The sequence below is a fragment of the Sorex fumeus genome, unplaced genomic scaffold (genome assembly GCF_029834395.1).
Source record: "Sorex fumeus unplaced genomic scaffold, SorFum_2.1 ptg000319l, whole genome shotgun sequence".
Taxonomy (NCBI): domain Eukaryota; kingdom Metazoa; phylum Chordata; class Mammalia; order Eulipotyphla; family Soricidae; genus Sorex; species Sorex fumeus.
The window spans coordinates 41,350-48,395 of record NW_026606376.1 but is presented as its reverse complement, the minus strand read 5'-3'; the positions used below and the strand labels follow the sequence as shown (position 1 = coordinate 48,395).

Here is a 7,046-nt window from a genome sequence, read left to right as displayed (position 1 = left end):
CAACTACTTCTGGTCATTAGATTGAATCTGACAGTGTTCTGGATCAACGGTAATTATAGCAAAGCTATTGCATTTGTAAAAATTATTTATTCTCCTACATGTACTTCTTACCCTCTAAATGCTGATGACAGATGTCAAAGAGGCAAAAACCAGCTCAAATGGAAAGACCGTCAAAAAGAGTATCACCTTGTGCTTTCAAATACATTGAAGCATTTCGGTGTACAATAGTCCTTTCATTTGACATTTTTAACAAGATGCTGATACAGTGCAGCAAATATGCAAAGTCTTCTTTCACACAGTCTGTGAAGAAGACAGCTAATTTTTTTCAGTTCTGAGATACAAATGATTTAAAAAGAAATCAGGATGAACAAGTTTCAAAATGCAGAGTGTTCTGTGCATGAGTCCATTTTCTTTAATCTCTGAAAGAATAAAGTGGTAAGAAAACAGGACAAGATCTCCTGCTGCACTCTGATCTTCTCCACTGTGCTGGCCCAGACTCTATTCTGGCTTGGAAGGATGCAGGTGTTTCTTTACGGTGCCAACCTCCCAGTGGGTGAGCTGTTCCTCTGGCAGGTAGAGGCAGATGCTGCATAACTTGAAGATATTACCTTTATTTTTTGGAGTCTGCAAATGCTGTTGGTCGATAAAGAGAAACACTGACTGGTTGGGATTGTTGACAACAATTCCAGTCTTGTCCTTGTGGCTCAGTACATGCAGAAAGTGTTTTTCATAGTCACAGTGATGAAACTCAAATTTGGCATGAATGAGACGAAAAGGCTCATCAGATTCCTTCCAACTAGAAAACAGTAGACAGATAATTTTTTTCAATAACATTCTAAGGCCACAGAATGAAATACATCTCCTGAGTACAGTCAATGACATCCCTTCTCACAGACTGGTATCGAGGAGCAGGAAGCTGGACCACATCCTCCTTTAAAAGCTCTATGGAACTTTCCAAGGAATAGCTGGAATCCCGCACACCTTTTAGGATATTTTCTTATAATTATTCGTCATGACTGGTTTGACCTCAGACACTTCAAAACCTGCTGATTTTTTTCTTCTTCTCCTTGAATGCAAAGGTAATATACATCTTGAAGTCAAACTGGTCAGCTAGAGCTTCTTTTTCTTTCTAAGCTGAGCATGTAGTCTGTACAGAGCTTGTTTCTTCTACACGGACTCATCTTCACCATCTAGTCCGGCCCCAACAGAAAGAGACAGTGAGAGAGAAAGACAGAGAGAGACAGAGAGAAAGATACCGCCACTCCTCCAATAAGAAACTAGGAATAGTTCTCAAAAGCCAGAGTTTGAAAACAGGATTTGAAAACGGAAGTCCCTGGTTAGATGCTCAGTACCCTGTGGTCCCATGAACACTGCCAGCAACAACCTTTCACACCAAACCTGAAGTAGCTCCTGAGAACTAATAGGTGTGACCTCAAATCAAAAGCCAACGTTTGAAGTCATGGTTCCCACCACCAATTGAATGAATGTTCACAGCGCATTATATACTTAGGACCAAATCTTTGCTGGAATAAAAAACTAGCCACGATAACCCTGTGTGCATATTTCTGAGAATAAGACCTTCCTTGGGTCTAGAGTGATAGTGCAGTGGATAGAGCATTTGGTCCCCAAGGAACTGCTCAGAGTTGTTCCTGAGTTACAGAGCCAGGAGTAACCTCTGAGCATTTCCAGTCTGCTTCCCCGACGAAAATAGAAATGAAGAAAGCCCCCCAAAACACGGCTATAGAACGAAGAGCTGGAGTGCAGGCTTTGTGTCTGGGTTTAGTCTTGCACTGCATGGTTCACTCAGCACTGCCGGGAGTAATCCCAGACCACAGAGCTAGATTAGTCCGTGAACAATATGAGGTTCAATCCCTGGGGCAACCCATATGGTCTCATGAGCAGTACCAGGAGTAAATCTTGAGTGCGTAGCCAGGAGTAAGCCCTGAACATTGCCAGATGTGACTAAAAAAACAAAATCATAAGTACTTAGACCACCTGAAATAGAGCTGCGGGCAGGTCCTACAAGACACATTCCAGAGGAAGCTATTGCTGTCCCAAGGGATGGCAGATGACAACTCCATGTGAGATTCTTCCTCTGCAGCCACGCCAGTGAGAAGAACAGCTGTGAAGGTGGAAAACAATGAGATTGCTGGTTCTGACCCTGTCTAGGACTATGCGGATGGATGTGCTTATGCCTTACTTGATGCTGTTAATGTTCATTCATTTTCCCTTTCTCTTCCCTTTTCACTGTTGTAATGACCAGGATTTGCAGTGCTCCCACAGTTGGTTATGGTATTCACTGGGGTTACACGCATTTTGTTGTGGCATCTGCACACACTTGGATGCAGTGCACCACAGGTCATGTGGACTTGCTGAATCAAGCATCTTTCTAGTGTGGGAAGAACTACATCAGAGGAAGTGGGTGGGGGCTGGGGAAGGGACAAGGGACAGTCTGGAGTGAAGTGAGCGTGGGCAAGGAGGATCAGGGCACTCCTATGCCACTGTTCAGCAGCATAAGGACTCCATAAATTTCAAAGTGGATCCAGTCAATGGGTTTGCTGTGGTGCTATATCCAGGCTGGGGTGCCCACCTAATATAAAGGATCTTGAGTCAGGGTGTTTAGTGTGAATTCCCGGAGGTGACTGAAATGACTGGCAAGTTGGCTTCAAAGGGTCATTGAGAATAGAGAGCCGCAGGCCTGAGTCTGTTCTCAGTCATCGGGGTTCTAAGACACACGCCAAGAGAGGTGAAAAGACACAAGAAAGTACTGGCCGCTGGCCTCTGGCACTGAGTAAATCCCATCTCCTTCAAAGCCCGTGAACCAGCTGCCAGCATGGCTGGTGCATTCTCACTCTCCAGGCTGTAGGCCTTCCCTGACATCCCAGGCTGACACAGGGCCCTCCTGGGCATCGCCTCTTGATTTCCTGTGTGAATTCATCAGCATCTCCTTCATCATTTTGATTCCATGCTAATGATAAGCTTTCTCACAGAAGGTAAGCTCTGGAAGAGCAGGAATCGCACCTGCCTGTTCACCACAGCAACCTCAGAACCTACACAACCCAACACTCCGTTAACATGGAGAGGAGGGGGTAGCGGTCCCTCCTGGTTCTGTACTCGGGGGTCACTCCTGGTGATGAAGATATGCTGTGCTAAGGACAAAACTGTGTGCGAAGCAAACCTCTTCACCTCTCTCGAGCCACTCGTTGAACATGTAATAAATACTGTTGAATTAATCAAATTGTTATTCTGGGTTGTTTTTCCAATGGACTCGTTTCCATTTTGTATAGCCCCCATCATCAATATGTTGGCCCCTTGGTCTTACCATTTATGTTATTTTCATCTGAGGTCGGACCCTGACTGAGAAATGTTTTACTAGGCTAAGGATGTTTTTATAACTTTTTCTCCCCTCTGCTGGCCAAGGAGTTTTGATCATCATCTTTAAAAACATTTTGTGATGGGGGAGAATTGGGCTATACCCGAAGCTGCTCAGGGCCTACTCCTTATTCCTTCGCTCAGGGCTTCCTTCTAGAGGTACTCATGGGACCACATGTGGTGCCAGAAACCGAAGTGAGATTAGAAGCAGGTATGGCAAGTGCCTTGCCCCCTCCACATCTCTAATCCTAGATACATCTTCTCCATGAACACTCTAAGATATCTACTCTGTCACTGTCATCCTGTTGTTCATTGATTTGCTCGAGCGGGCCCCAGTAACGTCTCCATTCGTCCCAGCCCTGAGAGTGTATCAGCCTCTCCTTACTCGTCCTTCCCAACGGTGCCTTATGGGAGGCTCTTTCAGGGTCAGGGCAATGAGACCCACTATTAGAACATTTACTCTAGGTAAGTTAAAGTTGAATTTGGGCCTAAGAGAAAGAACACAGTGGCTAAGGCACTTGTCTTGCACACAGCCAATCGGCTTCAATCCCCAGCATCCCATATGGTTCCCTGAGCCCCCGCCAGGAGTGATTCCTGAGTGCAGAGACAGGAGTAATCCCTGAGCACCACCGGGGGTGGCCCCAAAGCAAAAATCAAACCAAGAAAAACCTGAAGGGGGTTATGCGATTTATCAAAGTCTGTAGCAAAGCTGAGTAAACTGAATTTTGTTAACTGAGCAGCAGTGCTCATGCTGCTAAGGGTTTTACAGGAAAGAGGAGAAGGTGAAAAAAAGAACTTAGAAGAAGAGGGGCTGTAACTCCGACTCTTTCTGGTGGCACTAAGGAGACATGAGGTTCTGGAGATCAAGTCTGGGGTTGCTGCATGCTGAGCTGAGCATCCACCCTGGAGAGCTCTCTCTCTCTCTCTCTCTCTCTCTCTCTCTCTCTCTCTCTCTCAATCTCTCTCTGCCCCTGGCACTTTTTAATGCTCTGACATCTGCCTCATGCCAGCTGTTTTAGCATATTCAAAATTAACTGTTGCTTTCTGAAATTCTGATTTTTAAAAAATTTCTATTAGTAAAACACCATGAGGTACAGTTGTAGACTTACAAATGTTTGTGATTGAGTTTCAATTATACAGTGATCAAGTACCCATCCCTCCACCAGTGCCCAATTTCCACCACCATGGATCCCAGTATCCCTTCCCCCCCCATTGCCCCTCCCCCCCACCCTGCCTCTGTGGCAGGGCATTTCCTTTTGTTCTCTCTCTCCTTTTCAGTGCTGTGGTTTTCAAAAGACGCATTGAGTGACAATCATGTTCGATCTATAGTCTACTTTCAGCATGCTTCTCCCATCCTGGGAGGATTCTCCTATCACTAATCTAATCATCTAATCTTTGATAAAGGAGCAAGAAATGTGAAGTGGAATAAGGAAAGCCTCTTTAACAAATAGTGCTGGCAAAACTGGATGGCTACATGCAAAAAAAATGGACTTAGATCCTGCCTAACACCGTGTACAAAATTAAGATCAAAATGGATTGAAGACTTCAACATCAGACCTGAATCCATAAGGTACATTGAAGACAAAGTTGCAAAACCCTCCATGACATTGAAGCTAATGGTATCTTCAAAGATGTCACATCACTGGCCAAGCAAGTGAAAACAGAGATAGACAAATGGGACTATTTTAAACTAAGAAGCTTCTGCACTTCAAAAGAAACAGTGACCAAAGTACAAAGACAGTCTACAGAAAGGGAAAGGATATTTGCCCAATACACATCCAACAAGGGGTTGATATCAAGGATATATAAAGTACTAGTTGAAGTCCACAAGTAGAAAACATCCAACACCATCAAAAAATGGGGAGATGAAATAAACAGACACTTTCTCAAAGAAGACATCGAATGGCAAAAAAGGTACATGAGAAAATGCTCTACATCATTAATCATCAGAGAGATGCAGATCAAAACCACAATGAGATATCATTGCACACCACAGAGACTGGCCCACATCCAAAAGAACAAAAGCAATCAGTGCTGGCGCGGATGTGGCGAGAAAGGGACCCTCCTTCACTGCTGGTTCAGCTGACTGGTTCAGCCCTTTTGGAAAACAGTATGGACGATTCTCAAAAAATTAGAAACTGAGCTCCCATTTGACCCAGCAATACCACTCCTGGGACTATATCTCAGAGAGGCAAAAAAGTATAGTCGAAGTGACATCTGCACCTGTTTGTTCATTGCAGCACTCTTTACAATAGCCAGAATCTGGAAAAAACCTGAGTGCCCCAAAACAGATGACTGAAATTCTGGTTTTAAAGAAGAAACAGGAATTATGACTTCTTTCTTTTCCCACAGCTTTCTTCCCGCACAGCTCAGACTTCCCTTTCATCCCTTCTCCCTTCTATGCCCTTTGTGTAAATTTCAAGCAAAAATTAGAATGTTCTTACAGGATTCTGGATGAGAATATCTGGTGCTGGGTGAGTATCAGATCATCCAAGAAAAGTTACTTCCAATAGATGAAAAGTAATGAAAGAGAAGTCACAAAAATTTAAATCTGTCCCTTCCAAAGGGAGCGCTTGAATTCCAGAGATGCATATGATTATGTCAGCAGAAGGGAGGACATTCAGAAATGGAGTAGAAAGCATCCAAATGATAGCAACCCCTATATAAAAAGAAACAGTGTTGGGAAATTGACAACCTCCCATCTTGGTACTTGAGGGAAAACTGTGATTTATGTTCTTGAGTTTTCAGGACCTATGGGAGAGCAGGCCTGCATGCTGACTCAGGTCCCAATCCCAGCACCCCGTATGATCCCCCAAGCACTGCCAGGAGTGCACCCTGAGCTCAGAGTCAAGAGTAAGCCCGAAGCACAGCAGGTATGGCCCAATCTCCCCTCCATCAAATCCCCCCGTTCTTGTAATAATATGAAGGTCACACTTAAGTCTAAAACCGGTCAGGATGTAGGTCAGCAACAGAGCATTTGCCTTGCACGTGTGAGAGCCTGAGTTTGATTTCCAGGAATACAAAAGTAACAAACAAAAAACATAAGCAAGAGACTATAGATAAAAGACTCAGCTTAAAATCTCAAGTTTTCAGAACTCATATTCTTCCAAGTGCATCTCCGAACCCCACTGCAAGACGTGACTCATACATACAAAGTCCACAAAGAAATGGGAAATTACCCTGGTTTCAGGCACAAACAATTCTTCTGACATACTAAAGTGTTCCCTAAGTGAAAGTGAAAAGAAGACTCCAGGAGAAAGCCTTCTTCAAAACTAACTCAGAAATCACCACAAAGGCCTCCGACTGCCTGCTTTGGGTCTGACAGAAGTAGGGGCACCACTTTCTCCTTTTTCCAAAATCGGTTTCAGGCTGGTCCCTGGAATGTCTAGTGCAGGACTGCTTTGTTTGCCTTCTTTGCGACAATACTTCAGAGGCTGGAAGCCCAGTTAGAATGGAAGGGAATCATTCCTACACCACACATTTCTCCCACTGTTGTCTGGGGGAGTAAGGGTGATTTGTGCCTGTAATGCTCTGTCTGTGCTTGAAAACTAGGGTGCCCATTAGAGCAGGAGTGACAGAGGAGAAGGATTTCTGGTTTTTCACGCAATATTGAGTGTGTAACTCGTGTTGTACAGAATTCAGAAAGCAAAGGAAATTCCCCCAAATTATACCCG

General features: G+C 44.3%; 1 pseudogene; it reads right to left on the bottom strand.

The window, feature by feature from the left end:
* Positions 1 to 498: 498 nt before the first annotated feature.
* LOC130018914 (uncharacterized protein C6orf62 homolog) lies at positions 499 to 1,066 on the bottom strand (annotated as a pseudogene).
* Between the last annotated feature and the right edge of the window lie 5,980 nt (positions 1,067 to 7,046).